The 15,811-nt window shown below is 41.5% G+C and overlaps 1 long non-coding RNA gene across 1 annotated transcript in view; it reads left to right on the top strand.

Annotated features, from left to right (window-relative positions):
- Positions 1-12,908, top strand: part of LOC147572903 (uncharacterized) — a 32,731-nt gene extending 19,823 nt beyond the window's left edge. The window contains exons 2-3 of the long non-coding RNA XR_015245458.1: positions 1,429-1,549; positions 12,662-12,908. This is a non-coding gene — a long non-coding RNA (uncharacterized LOC147572903). The remainder of the gene's footprint in view (positions 1-1,428; positions 1,550-12,661) is intronic.
- The last annotated feature ends 2,903 nt before the right edge of the window (positions 12,909-15,811 follow it).

Below are 15,811 nucleotides of genomic sequence, written 5' to 3'. Positions count from 1 at the left end.
TAGCATCTGGCACCCTGGTGTAAGAAGAGAGGATTCCAGGTCAGCCAGAGCAGAGGCACATTCTGAGATGGCTGTGGCAGGGCGTAGCTGTTGTCCTTGGATGGGGATCAGTGAGGGCCTGAGAGGCTGGGAATGGCCACAGACAGGAGCGGTGATATCCCTCCCTTTGGATAGATTTCTGTACCTTTGCTCCACAGAGGGGGCGAAATGCTTTCCCCTGGGGTCTGTGCATGGGCTTGTCCACCATCCATTCATGGCCTCTCAGGAAACATACCGGGCACACTCCCAGCATCAAGAGATTATTCTACACTTGATCTTAGCCAAAAGGCCGAGAAGCGATAAGAGATTATTCTTAAAAGACACATACAACAGAAACTGCTTAAAGGAACACACACACACACACACACACACTGACCTTCTAACTCACAGGCAGCACTTTAAAACATATGCAGAGAGGGACACCTGGGTGGCTCAGTCTGGTAAGCATCTGACTTCAGCTCAGGTCATAATCTCACGGCTTGTGGGTTTCAGCCCCTTACTGGGCTCTGTGCTGACAGCTCAGAGGCTGGAGCCTGCTTCGGATTCTGTGTCTCCCTCTGTCTCTACCCCTCCCCCACTCACGCTCCCCACCCCCCAAAAATAAATGAACGCTAAAAAAATTTTTTGAACACATGCAGAGATTTCTTAGGTGCTTTGTCATCTGATATCCATAACAACCCTGTGTGGGGTATTACATTTTCTTTCTTACCAATGAAGAAGCCAGAGAGGTAAATGGCCAGCCAAGATTGCATTATTACATATATTCAGTTATTTAATCCTTGTAACAATCCAGCTTTACAGAGAAGGAAACTGGGGCACAAAACGATAAATGGCTGTCTAGAGAGGCTGTGTTACATTCAGGAGAGGTTCTGTGCTCTAAAGGACTGTACTTTGAGTTTCTTTTTTTTTTTTCTACTAAAAGCCAAGGTGCTTTGCCAAATTATTTATGTATTTTTCATAACTGAAGGACTTGTTAACAACCACCAGTGAGATGCCTACTGTGGATGCAACCCTGACTGTGTGGGGCATCATGAGGAACAGATCCAGTGAGAGAAGGGCAATCCTTCGGGCCCATGCCTCCCACTTTGTTGGAGAAGTGAGGCAGTGATGTCTCTATCCAGGCCTTCTCCAAGTGAGGGATATGCCCATTTTTGCCTCCGTTACTTCTTGGAAGTGGAGTCTGTATATCTGCTTCCTGCCACAGAAAGTATTTTTACATTCCTTATGTTGATGTCATGTACCAGGATGCCTCTGATTCCAGTGTTTCAGCCTCCACACATTAGTCTGTGTTCATATCCTGTATTATTTTGGAGACTTCAGCCTGTGCCGTTTGGCCTAAACCTTCTAAGCCAGGGTCCTAACCTGTCCGGTGCCTCTGTCTTTCTGCAGGAATCACTTTGACTCCCTGACTGCTTAGTTGGCTTTCTTTGAGATTCCCTCCAGATCTCTGGCCTTCCTGCTCCCGCCCCGGGTTCCTGCATCCAGAATGGCACCAAGCTCTTCTGTAAAGGTCAGTGTTGAATCCCGTTTTCACTGGGCGAGTTCACCTTCCTCACCTGCTTGATGGATACCACTGGCTTTTGTGCTCAGAGAGAATCTGCACTAAGAACTAGTTCCGTTCTCTTTCTGAGGCTGTTTGACCAAAAGTGGTAATAATTACCTTCAGTGGTTAATTTCCGTCTTTTCTTTCTGTTGAATGGTCAGACTATGCCTCTTTCTGCTCCCCTCTCCAGCCACCATATATTTATTCATTCGTTTAGGAGACTGTGCACCAGGCACCCTGCAAGGAGCTAGAAATACAACAGTGAATAAGATAGCCACAGTCATTGTTGTTTCAGGGAGACTGAATAGCAAACAATTAAAACATAGGACGAACAGCATGGTTGCAGGAGAAGGACAGGAAGTATGAGAAACACAGAGGAGAAACACCTTCCTTACACTGGGGGATCAGGGAAGGCTTCTCAGAGGAGCTGAGTGGTAAGGAGTGAAGGATAAGGAGGAATGAGCAAGTCGGAGGTGCTTGAGGGAGTGGTCACGGGAAGGAAGGGGGCGAGGGCAGAAAGAGTACCCTCCAGACACCCCTCACTTGCCCCACCCCGGGCATGCACGCACACGTGCACAGGCCTGGCACGGCGATGAAATTAAATGGTCGTCCTGTGGTCAGAAGCGAGACATTCAAGAGAAGTGTTGAAAAATGAGACCACAAAGATAAGCAGAGGTCAGACCATGCAAAATTTTATGAGCCATGTTAAGGCAACTGAATGTTATTCTCAGGGCATCGGGAGACCACGATAGGGTTTTAGGCAGATCAGCCATCGTGTGATTGGATTTGCGTTTTGGAGAGATCCCTGGCTGCAGGTGGAGGGGCCCAGGGAGGAAGGAGGTGATGAGGCAACGTCATCTGCATGAACAAAAGAAGGGTGTGCCACGTGTGTACCTCCAACGTATGCACCTCTCGGCCCCCCCTGGGCCAGGGCACTTGTCCCTCAGCTGCTTGGGCAGGCGACCATCCCTGTTCTCAGCTGAGTCCCTCCCTGGGAACTGTCCATGGCCCACTGCTCACCAGGGCAGCCACATCCAATGATTGGGCAATGGGACAGTTTCAGGGTTCAGGCCTTGTTGTCTCCAGGCAGGGTGGTCCAGCTCCAGAGCTCCTGTGGAACATGCTGAGGCCTCTGTTTCAACCATATTGCGGCTCAGCTCCTTCCTCCTGCGTCCCTCCACACAGAGTGGTAAAACTGGAAGACTTTCATGAAGGAGAGTGGGGCTGGGATTGGGGGAGGAGTCCCGGCAAAGCCAATGTCTCCAGCCCTTGAGAGGTTAAGGGCCTAAAGTAATATTATAATGAAATGAATGTTTCCAATGAGGTGAGATGCTTTTTAATGAGTTCCGTTGACACTTTGGCAAAAGACTATGAAAAGCAGAGTGGTGGGGGGGGGGGGGGCGCGCCTGGGTGGCTCAGTCAGTTGAGTGTCCAACTCTTGATCTCGGCTCGGGTCTTGATCCCAGGGCCATGAGTTTGAGCCCCACGCAGGGCATGAAGCCTCCAGTACCCCAGAAAGCATTGCATTCTCAACCCCAGCAAGTCTGCCAGGTCCACTCAGGACCTGCGTTGGGAAGGAGGCACCCTGAGGATGGAGATGGGGTCATTCTGGGAGATGCAGTTGAGAACCTTGAAGCCCCAGATCTGTTGAAACCTCGAGACCCTGCCGTGGTGCCCTCCCTCCCCCGGCTAGAAGAGGACTGGAAGACCATGCAGGTATTGTTGCCTCTCGAGGCAATGAATGTGTACCCCTCTCGGGATGTGCCCCTGCCTCACCTCCCTACACCAGACCAAAACCAGGGGTCGAGTCTTAACACAGTCCAGCTGGGGAAGAGCAAGGCCTGCTGATGACTGAAGGTGACTGTCCTCAGGAGAAGGTACATAGGGACTGGATTCCGGGGCCCTGGACCACCCAGGGAGAGGGGCCCAAGATTGCACACGAGAGAGTTTGTTGATGTGGAAGTGCTTCTATATCCATACACTGCATTTGACCCCTGGGGAAGGCGACAACGTGCCGCGAGGGCTGATCTCAGAAGCTTGGAGAAAGCAGTGTTGCACATCAAGTGAGGCAGAAATGTCTGCAGGGCTGAGGTGGGTGAGGAGGAAAGGCTCCGAAGGGGACACTCCTCAGTTTGCTTCCCACACGCAGAAACTCTGCTGAAGGCCAACAGCTTCAGGTGGCTGGGAAGGTGTGCTCATTTGAATAGCTCCTGATGAGTTGGCCTCCACTCTCCCCTTTTTTTGTTTTTTTGGAAAGTTTTTAATTTACAAGAAACTCTATCTCAGTTCGCTTGAGGAAAATGCCTTTTGTGGCTCATGATCATTCTGAATACGAAGTATTTACTTAGGAAATTTTCTTTCCTGAGAGAACTTAGTAAGCAGATTGTTCCATTTTTCTTTTTCAGAGGAAGCTCTCTGCCATATCTTTCTTGAGAACAAATTTGCTTAATTCTTATCTTCCTGGCTGGTGAAAAGGTTTACCCTGGATAGCATCGCTGCTTGGTTTTCATTATTCTATTTTCCAGGCTGGGCCGTGTAATTTCTCTCCTTGTAATTTTCCTTGGTGTGCTGTGTGAATCACATACTAAACTTCTGTTGAGTCATTTCCTATTAGTTAGGCTTTTGGGTAACATTTAATTTTACCAATGGCATTTTATTTTTTTTTTAATTTTTTAATGTTAACTCCACCATAGTTAATGTACAGTGTTATATTAGTTTCAGGTGTACAATATAGCAATTTAACAATTCTATATATTCCTCAGTGCTCATCGTGATAAGTGTCCTCTTATACACTTAATCCCCGTCACGTATTTCACTCACCCACCTCCCCTCTGGTAACCACCAGTTTGTCCTCCAGAGTTAAGAATCTATTTCTTGGTTGGTCTCTCTCTCTCTCTCTTTTCCTTTGCTCATTTATTTTGTTTGTTAAATTCCACATATGAGCAAAATCATATGGTATTTGTCTTTCTCTGATTTATTTCACCCAGCATTGTACTCTCTAGATCCATCCATGATGTTGCAAATGGCAAGATTTCATTCCTTTTTACGGCTGAATAATATTCCATTGCATGCGTGCGTGTGTGTGTGTGTGTAGAGAGAGAGACACCACATCGTCATTCACTCATCTGCCAACGGTGTTGTAGGCTACATCAAACAGTAATAACCCCTATACAACAACCCCACAATGTTAACAGACGCTTAAAGAGCAATTACTCTGCATCAGGCGCTCTTCTCAGGGCTTTCCATGAGCAGCTCATTACTTCCTCACAGCAGCCTTTTCTGTAGAACCACCATCCCCCAGACAAGGAAGCTCAATGGTTAAGGAACCTCTCGTGATAAAAGGTGGACAAATTGGGAAGCTCGTCTCCAGGTTCTAGATATAGAAACTGAGCCACAGAGGCCATGAGGTCTGTCTGGGAACCCTGTCCACAATGGGCGGCTCAGCCTTCCCCAGGCAGTCCTGGTCAGGTGGGGCTTGGTGTCCATACATCCAAAGGTTTGGGACTTAGAAGTCTAGCAATTTCCATTGCTGAGCCCCCAACACATAATGAGGCAGGCTTTATGAGGTCACCAGCCATAGGTGGAAATTTAGGTAACTTGGGTTCTAGCCCTGCCCAGGAACAAGTAACTTTTCCCCCCTGGGACTTGGTCGGTCTCTGCATCCATAAAAAGAGGGCATAGACCAGATCAGGAATTGCACATTAGTGGCCTGTGGGACCCTTGAAGCCCACAGATGTGTTTTATTTAGGCTGCATGTTCCGTTTCGTTTCGATTTGGTTTTTCATTGTATTAAATTTGCATTCCTTTAAGATGGCCAGTTGAGACACTGGCCCCACAACTCCTTATTGTCTTAAGCCTGATTTACATGTTTACACACCCACCTGGCACATATCTCAGCAGGCTGTTGAGATTGCCGATCTGGGATGAAATTATCTCTGAGGCCCTTGCCAATTGTGTTTATTTCCCCCCAGGAACTCCCTAAGGAGATTCGAGGGCCTAGGAGGGCAGAGTAAGCGAGGCAACCAGAGTGGTTTGCTGGCCCTGCGTGTTCTTAGTGCCCTGGGATCATAGACACTTGGCTGGCCTTGCCCACTACCGCCCACCCCACAGAGCCAAGGAGGGTGCAGCACTGATGCGTTTTCGCAGGGAAGGAGGAAGCGGGTGCCATGTTCCGCTCGCATTCACAGACTGGGAGGGATGGTCGGCACGCCCGTGAGGGGAGGGAAACATCAGCAGCCAGCAGAAACAAGGACCTGTACTTTTTGGCAGGGTCTACCATTGCAGTTACCCACACTGGGGCAAGTGGGACTTGCCTGTGGCTGCAAACCTGTTCCCCTGGGAGCAGATCAGCCTTGACTGCGCTAAGCGTCTACCTTGACAGATCCAGCTCACTGCTCTCTTTCGCTGTCTGTGGTTGTCATAGTTACAAGGCTTCACTGCCCCTGATTCCCCCTCTTTGTGATGAAGGGGCTCAAACTTACTTCTTACTGGGACCAAGAAGCCAGCTGCCAGGTGCATACATGGAGTTCACCCTGGGATTGCGCGGCCAGTGCCAGTTTGGCTCCCAAATGTCCCAGAGAGTAAGGAGGGCCCAGTTCCTTCGACATGTGTGAATGACCTTGACTTTCTTCCTTGTGGTCCCCCTTCACTTACTTATTCCATGCCCAGCTCTGTGACTGACACAATCAGGGCTGGTATTATCCCTCAAACAATATGACATTTCAAAACACCCAGGCATCAGGTGGACCGAGATAATGTCAGGGAAGCTCAATAGGGTTCCTCTCAGGCCCTAATGAGAAACACAAAGGAGCAAATTATGGAGACTTTCTGTGGAGCCTTCTGGTGAGTGCAGGAAGGGGGTGGGGAAAAAAATCCATTCAGTAATAAGAGCCTTTTTGAGAGGAACTAGTGTTATCCGTCGGCTCTTGAATCCAGATTGAGTTTTGTAGGTGAGAGAACTCTCTTCTCTCTTGGTAGATTTCTTCGTGTGAGCTTAGGGAAAACATTGCAAGCCGAAGAGAGAATTAGATCAGCAAATGACAGTGTGTCTGTGTACCCCTGGCAGAGAAGTCCGTAAATGAATTTCTTTCCTTTGTTTTGGCTCTCAGCGAGAATACTCTGTTTAAATTAATGTTTTTAACAGGATTATTTAAGCTGTAGCGTTTTACAAGGGATTCTTAAGGTCAGAACTTTTTATAATTGTTCATTTTCACAGAACTCCTCTGAGGTAAAGTAGGATTAAAATTGTGTAATAGGGGAAGCTGAGTGCTTAAAGATGCAATGCATAAGCTGATTTGTAAAAAGACACTATATGTTGTCACATTATTGTGACATAAAATACTTAGGAAGCCAAGGCTACTTGAGAAATTATTTTTTTCTTGCAAACCTTATAGCATTGAGCATTATGCCTCATACATGTATAGTAGGCACTCAGTGGATGTTAAGTCGAATTGAATTTATTAAATATTTATTAAGTCTTTTACATTTAATTATATAGTTTTGCTAGAGTAGGAATCCTACTCTAATAGCTTTATTCCAATTCAGGTTTTGCAAGGTAGACTTAATTTGCTTAATTTATCCCAAATAGATAAAAAATTATGAAATACTTTATCGTTAACATAATCATCGTGAAGTAGACCTAGGCTGAACATTTTCCCTATGCAGTGCAGCTCATATGTAGTTTAAAGTTAAGCTGGCAGAATCCTTAAAAAGATTTTTAAAATAGTCTTCCCCTTGATTATCAAACAGCATTAGTCTTATCCTTTGGAGTCCCAGTCATCTTAGGGCTCAAAATAAGTTTGTGAGCACTGCAAAGCAAAAGGAAAAGAAAAGAAAAGAAAAGAGGAAAGGAAAGGAAAGGAAAGGAAAGAGAAAAGGAAAGGAAAGGAAAGGAAAGGAAAGGAAAGGAAAGGAAAGGAAAGGAAAGGAAAGGAAAGAGAAAGGAAAGGAAAAGAAAAGGGAAGGAAAGGAAAGGGAAAGAAAAGAAAGAGACTCACCATCTAGCCAGCTGTGTGGAGAAGGAAATCCATTCCCACCTGTCTGCATTTGATTGAACCTCCGTGAACTGCCAGTGCCACACTCCCTGGAAGAAACAGATTAAAGACCCACAGGAGACGTCTTACAGATCTTCTTAGACAGGTGCTTTTCACACCTCTACCGTTTATCCAAGGCTCACTTCACAAAGACTTGGAGGGAGCCCTACCCTTCCTAAAGCACATGAAGTAAACCCAGAGCTAAAGATAAGATGTTCAAGGTTCAAACTCAGAATGGTGTGAATGACAGACAGAAGGGAAAGAGCAGGCCTCCTTTTATTAAAATCCCATATATTTGGCATTTCCAAGATTCGGTGGAAGTCATCATGGGTCACTCACTCATTTGTTCATTTATTCACTCAGCCCGTTTGGATGGAGTGACCACTGTGTGCAAGGCACCATGCTAGGAGCATATGGGTGATCTCTGGCAGGACTGTTGAGATGACTCTCCACCCTACAAGTTTACGAGCGGCCCTGTAGATGTGATTACTGTGTTCCATCTCATTGTTAACACCCAGGTATTTGGGAGTAAGAGTCCTTGATCCAGTTTTCCCAGTCAACCCACATACTTTAGGTAAGGGTGAATGTGTATAATACGTTAGGTAAAATCTCCCATAGACCAAAAGTATCTGTGATTCAAACTTAAAAAAAAAAATCTAAAAATTCCAGGAATAAACTGTTAGGGATTGAATTGTGTCCCCCCAAATTCATTTGCTGAAGCCCTAACCCCCAAATGTGACCATTTGGAGATTGGGCCTTGAGGGAGGTAATTAAGGTTAAATGAGGTCATAAGGGTAGGACCTTCATCTGATGGGACTGATATCTTTATAAGAAGAGGAAGAGACACCATAGATCTTTCTCCTTCCACATGGGCACAGAAAATAGGGCATGTGGGGACACAGGAAGAAGGTGACAGTCTACAAGCAAGGAAGGAAAGGCCTCAACCAGAAACTAGCTCTAAGCTAACTCTAACTAGCTCTAACCAGAAACTAAGCACCTTGATCTTAGACTCAGCTTCTGGAACTGTCAGAAAACAATTTTCTGTCATTTAAGCCACTTAGTTTGTACTGTTTTGTTATGATAGCTAGAGCAGACTAATACAGAAACATTGCAAAAATCCCCTCAACTGTTTTCACAGGCTCGTGGCACTTAATACATTGCAAAGTACACGGAGTAGACAACAGGCATTTGCCAAGTGAGTGGTAAAGAGACAACTCAGGGGACCCCTGGTCCATGAGGTCATGCAGTGGGCTAGAAGATGGGACCAGTTACCAGGTGATGACCTCTCCTCTATCTGGAAACTGCAGTTGCTCAGCTAATTTAGGGCCTCTCTACTTGATGGGAAGACTCTGCAAAGGTTGGATGATGACCCTAAAACAGCTTGAACTTGAAAATAAAAATGAGAACACTTGATCTTTTTTTCCACATGCTCTTCCCTGACCTACTTCCTTCTTTAGCTGAAGAGTAAAGGCAGGATGACAAGCCAAGTTCACCCGCACTCTTGACCCGATGTTCATGGCAACCCCTTCTTGAAGAAGATGCATGGCCAGTTCTTTGGTTACAAATTGCAGTCCCTTTGGATATTGGGAGAAGGCCTGCACTGAGCAAAATTATAAAGAAGGATTTGCTTGTTTTCAGTGTGACTTCTTCCTAGCCCACACGTGCCAACCACTCCCAAGTTACCTGGCTGCCTCACCGCACATCTGATCTGACAAAATAATCCTCAGTAAAGTCTTAGAGATTAAGATTTAGTGACTGATACTGGCCATGCTATAGGTTAGGTTTGACAGAATTTACACATAGAAGCTATTTCTTTCTTTCTAGGTTTCCTAGCTGAAATTTGAGTAACTCGCAGCAGGTTAATAATGGCACTTAAGCTAGAGAGATGGTCCCAGTGGCCAGACTTTCTGAATAAGAAGTATACAAATAATGAGCAAAAGTTTAGGATGCTTTTCCACTTAATTATGTTATTTCTATTAAAACAGAAGGTTTTATTGAAATAGTCAATTAGCTAATAGGAATCTTGCTAATAATTGTATGGTTTGCCTTTGGAAGGATGATCTATAATTCAGAGCATAATTTAAGAAAATGCACATACTTTGCTCAGTGACGATTTGCTGTCCCCACCGTCTGGTTATATTGCAAATTTGAGAAGAATGGCACAATCTAACTCAGCCAGTTGGAGGATTGTAGGAGGAAACCTACAATTTTCCATACTTTCATAGGTTTTGAACTCCCTGAAACCTGTTTTTACTATAAATTTAGCTGCCTTACCCAACCCTAATGCTTTCATTTATACTTAACACTCTCCCTGTTAATCCAGGAGGCATCTTTCCCACTCCCAGTCAACTGAACTACTTTTTATAAAAATTCAAACTGTACTTTTAATTATTTTTAGTAAAGCTAAAATGTCATAGTTAAAAATACAGTTTAACAGGGGCGCCTGGCTGGCTCAGTTGTTGGATCATGTGACTCTTGATCTCACGGTTGTAGGTTTGAGCCCCACATTGGGTATAGAGATTACTTTAAAAAGTAAAATCTTTAAAAAATAAATAAAAATAAAAAATATATTTTAGCAGACTTCCAGTTAAAGATAGCAGAGTCAAGATAAGTTTTACCCTACCCTTTTTACTTAAAACCCACCAAAAACAAGAATAACAAAACATGAGGGAGAGGAGACATAATCTTTAATGAAGCAAGGGAGCAGCTACCACCCCCGGCATGGACTTTGACATTGGACTTAAATGCAGGATGCACCCGAGTAAGCAAGTTACAGGTGTCCTCAAAGATACAGTTCACATGCCTGTTTTGAAAAAATAGATGGGGTTCCTGGGTGTCTCAGTCAGTTGAGCGTCCAACTCTTGATTTCAGCTCAGGTCATGATCTCATGGTTGGTGAGACCAACTGTGCTTATAGTGTGGAGCCTGCTTAGGATTCTCTCCCTCTCTCTCTTCCTGTCTCAGACTTGTGTCCATGCTCACTCTCTCTCTCACTCTCTCAAAATAAACATTAATAAATGTTTAAAAAATATTAAAAATAAATTTTTTTAAAGATAAAAATAAAAGTAGATCCCTCCTACTTCGTATCATATACAAGAATAAACTCCCACTGGATCGACTATCTAAAAAGCTATCTACACCTCAAGAAACAACAAGTGTTGCAAAGGATTTAGAGAAAGAAAAAGGAACCCTTGTGCACTGTTGGTAGGAATGGTAACAGTGCAGCCACTGTGGAAAACAGTATGGAGATTCCTCAAAAAATTAAAAGTAGAACTACCATAGGATCCAATAATTCCACTCCTGGGTATTTACCCCCCAAATTACAAAAGCACTAATTTGAAAAGATATATGCACCCCTATGTGAATTGAAGCATTATTTACAGTAACCAAATTATGGGAGCAGCCCAAATGTCCATCAATTGACAAATGGGTAAAGAAGATGCGGTGTGTGTGTGTATGTGTATTATATGATATGATTATATTATATGATATATATATATATATATATATATATATATATATATATATATAATGGAATATTACTTGACCATAAAAAAGAATGAAATCTTGCCATTTGCAACAACATGGATGGAGCTAGAGAATATAATGCTAAGTGAAATAAGTTAGTCAGAGAAAGATAAGTACCATATGATTTCATTCATATGTGGAATTTAAGAAACGAAATGAATGAACAAAGAAAAAAAGAGACAAGCCAAGAAAGAGACTGTGAAGAACAAACTGCTGGTTTACCAGAGGGAAGTAGGTGGCGGGGGGGGGAGTGAGTGAAGGAGATTAAGGTACACTTATTATGATGAGCACTGACTAATGTATAGAAGTGCTGAATCACTATATTGTACACCTGAAACTAACAACACTGTATGTTAGCTAACTGTACTGTAATTAAAATTCAATTTTTTTAAAAAATTAAAAAGCTATATAAATCTAAATTTATGTAAATAAAATCCTACAAGGACTAAAAACATGCATAAGTATCCAGTAAATTGGTAATTATATAAATAAACATGTATTAAATTGTAAAAATTAAAATTAAAAAAAAAACATGGATGGACTCCTCTTGAACCTGGAGGTAGGGAAAGGCTTTTAACTGTGACTCAGAACCTCAATGTGATAAAAGAAAAATTAATAAATCAAATTACATTAAAGAAGACTTCCTCATATATATAAAGTTAAAAGGCAGCTAACAACCTTGGAAAATCATTTCAACATACATCACAGGTAATGAGTTAATATATGTATTATATAAACAATTATATTTTTAAATGGGGGAATATTTAAAAACCATGAAATAAAAATGGGCAAAAGCATGAATCAACAATTCACAGAAAAAGATACAAAAATGGTCCTTATATGTATAAAGATATGTTCAGCCTTATTCATGATGAGAGAAATGCAAATGAAAACTACATAGAGATACCATTTCTCATCATTGGATTGACAGAAATTAGGAAGCATTACAACACACAGTGTTGGTGTGACTGCAGGGAAATAGGCTCTCTTACAGATTACTGATGTGAGTGCAAATTGTTACAACCCTCATAAAGGGAATTTGTCTAGCTAACAAAACCACATATGCTTTTACCTTTTGACCCAGCAATTCCACTTCTGAGGATTTTCTCTGGAGATACACTCCAACGATAGAAAATACTAGAAACAACCTAGTTATACACACTCAGCAGAGTGATGGAATAAACTGGTACAGTCACACAATGGAGTACTATGCAACTGTAAAAAATGAAGAAGATCTCTAATCATTGATTGAGCATGATTTCTAGGATGTAGGTTAAGTGAAAAAAAAAAGTAGAGCGTGTAAAATCATCTACGGTATGCTGTCTTTTGTGAAAAGAAGAGAGGAAATTAGGAAATATGTTTCTTTCTATCTACTCATTTGACCAAAGAGAAATACTATAAACTAGAAACTAACACGATTGGTTACCTACAGGATATGATTGGAAATGGAGAGAAAAGGGTAGAGGGAATGAGAGGGAGAATGACACTTTTTCAAATATAACTTTTTGTTCAATCCCTAGCTTTGGAACCACCTTAATATTTCACACAGAAAGAAAGAATTTAAAAAGGAAGAAAGCAAGGAAGGAAGGAAGAAAATCCGCAAGGATGGGGGAGGAATTTCAAAACTGAACACAAACAAAAACAAACCGAACCATAATTCAAATGAATAACGTGACCACACTGAAATGGAGGAAAAAGAACTAACCCAATTAACTTTTGAACACAGTATTTGGACTCAATACTCTTGGGCTAAAAACAAAAACAAAACCCACTAAATAAATATTGAACTCTAATTAGTAGGCTTCATTTTCTCAGAGGCATGAGCTAGCAATTCTGAAATTACTTTCTGAATATTCTAGGATTGAGCTAATAAGTACATTTATTGTGGATAATGGATATCAGGTTTATTACCATCAGAAAAAGGAGTTACAAATATGGAAAGAGAGAATCATAGAATGGACCCTCTAGCATTATGTTGAAATGGGAGGTATTGGTGTAAACTTGCAGGTTTTAGTCCAGTTAAATATAGAAATGGATATAGATTGTGAGGGCATGTATGTGTATGCATGCATGTATGTACATACATATGATGATTCAGATTTCTGTAAATCTCAGTTCTGTTTGCTGAGAGAAGCACTAACACCCCACCAACAATGAACACACCTCGTGCCCAGATCTTGGTTTCTAAGTACTATTCTCCACCAAGAAACCAGGGCTCTTTGGAACAATGTCTGGCCCCAGTCTGGAAAGGAAAAATGTAAGATAAGCCTGGGCTATCGTGTGCCAAGAAGGAAAGAAAACAATAGTAAAGAAATGCTCCAGGAATTATCAATATACGTCAAAAGGACACAGTAGCCAGCTTGAAGGTGTTCCTGGTGGCAAAATAGGGGGCAAGTTGAGCATCAAAATAAATGGTAATGGCAAAGGATTATAACCTATTGAATCCATGAATCCATATTGATATAAATAAATAATAGGGGGAAGAAAAGTTCTCCCTTTTTATAAATCTAATATTTTTTATGTTTCTGTACTGATTTTTTCAGTAGTTTTATGGAGACAGAATTAATATACTGTACAATTCACCCATTTAAAGTATATAGTTGAGGGACACCTGGGTGGCTTAGTCGGTTAAGCAGCCAACTCTTGATTTCAGCTCAGGTCATGATCTTGCGGTTTGTGGGATCGAGCTCCAAGATGAGCTCTGCACAGATCTTGCTTGGATTTCACGGATTCTCTCTCTTCCTGTCTCTCTGTTCCTCCCTGATTCAAAATAAATAAATAAATGTGTATATAATATGTTATATATATATTATACTTATATATATTATATATATACTTAAAGTATACAGTTAAGTGGTTTTAGTATACTCACAGAGTTGTGCAGCCATGACCACATCTAATTTTAGAGTATCTTTATCACCCTAGAAAGAAACCCTGTCCCCATCAGCAGTCACTCTTCCCTTCTGACCCCATCCTCGGCCCCAGGCTGGTCTATTCTCTATCTTTGTAGATTTTTCTACTCTGAACATCTCATGTGAATGGATTCACACAATATGTGGTCATTTGTCACTGGCTTCTCTCATTTGTGTCTTCAAAGTTAATCCATGTTGTAGCATGTATTCATTACTTTACCCTTTTTTATTGCCAAATAATATTCCACTGTATAGACATACCATATTTTGTTTATCCATTCATCAGTTGGTGGACATATGGATTATTTCCACTATTTAGCTAGTATGAATAAATATATGAACTATGTGTACACGTTTTTATGTGTACAGATTCATGAAAATTCATGTACATATTTTTATGTGGATCTATGTTTTCATTTCTCCTTGGTAGATTTCTCTAGGAGTGATTTTGCTGGCATATGGTAACTCTGTGTTTAACATTTTGAAGAACTGCCAAGCTGTTTTCCACAGCAGCTTCACTCCTTTCACATTTTGCATTTTATATTCCCACTAGCAAAAGATGAGTGTTCCAGTTTCTCCTTATCCCATTATTATCTGTCTCTTTGATGATAGCTGTCCTGCTGAGTGTGAAATGGTATCTCGTTGTGGTTTTGAATTTCGTTTCACTAATGACTAATGATGCTGAGCATCTTTTCATACATTTATTCTCCAATTGTAGGTCCTCTTTGGAGAAAAGCCTATCCAGATCCTTTCCCATTTTTTATTGGGTTATTGATCTTTTTATTATTGAGTTGTAGCAGCTCTTTGTGTACTCTAGATACAAGTCACTTATCAGGTATATGATTTGAAAATATTTTTTTCCATTCTGTGGGTGAGTGGTCTTTTCACTTTCTTGGTTGCATTATTTGCAACACAAATGTTTTTAATTAAAAAAATATTTATTTATTTGAGAGAGAACAAATAAGAGGTACAGAGAGAGGGGGGACAGAGGATCCAAAGTGTGCCTTGTGCTGAAAACAGAGAACTTGACATTGGGCTCAAACTCACAAACTATGAGATCATGACCTGAGCCAAAGTTGGACACTTAACTAACTAAGCCACCTAGGTGCCCCAATGTTTTTAATTTTGATGAAGTCCAATTATCTATATTTTCTTTTGTCATTTGTAGTTTTTGTGCCTTATCTAAGAAGGCATTGCCTAACCCAAGGTCTTGAAGATCTACTCTAATGTTTTCTTCTAATAGTTTTATTTTTAACTCCTAAATTTGGGACTTTGGTCCTTTTTTTTTTTTTTTTTTTTTTTTTTTTTTTTTTTTGAGCATCATATAATATAAGGCATCCAACTTAATTCTTCTGCTTATGGATATCCAGTTGTTCAACACCATTTTGGAAAAGACTCATCTTTCCCACTGAATTGTCTTAGCACTCTTGCCGAAAACCAAGTGACCATAAATTTAAAAGTTTATCTCTGGACTTTCAATTCTGTACTACTCATCTGTACATTTATCCTTTAATGCCAGTACCACACTGTTTTGATTAGTGTAGCTTTGAAGTAAGTTTTAAAATTAGAAAGTGTTAGTTCTCCAACATTGTTCTTCTTTTTCAAGATTGTTTTGGTTGCCCTGGGACTCTGGCATTTCTATTATCAATTTTAGAGTCAGCTTCTTAATTCTTGTTAATTTCTGCAAAAAAAAAAAAAAAAAAAAAGCCAGCTAGGATTCTGATAGGAATTGTGTTGACTCTATAGATCAATTTGGGG

Source organism: Puma concolor, chromosome E3, assembly GCF_028749965.1.
Source record: "Puma concolor isolate L17-30 chromosome E3, mPumCon1.1.hap2, whole genome shotgun sequence".
NCBI lineage: Eukaryota > Metazoa > Chordata > Mammalia > Carnivora > Felidae > Puma > Puma concolor.
Note: the sequence above shows the minus strand (reverse complement) of the source record. Positions and strands in the feature narration are given on the sequence as shown.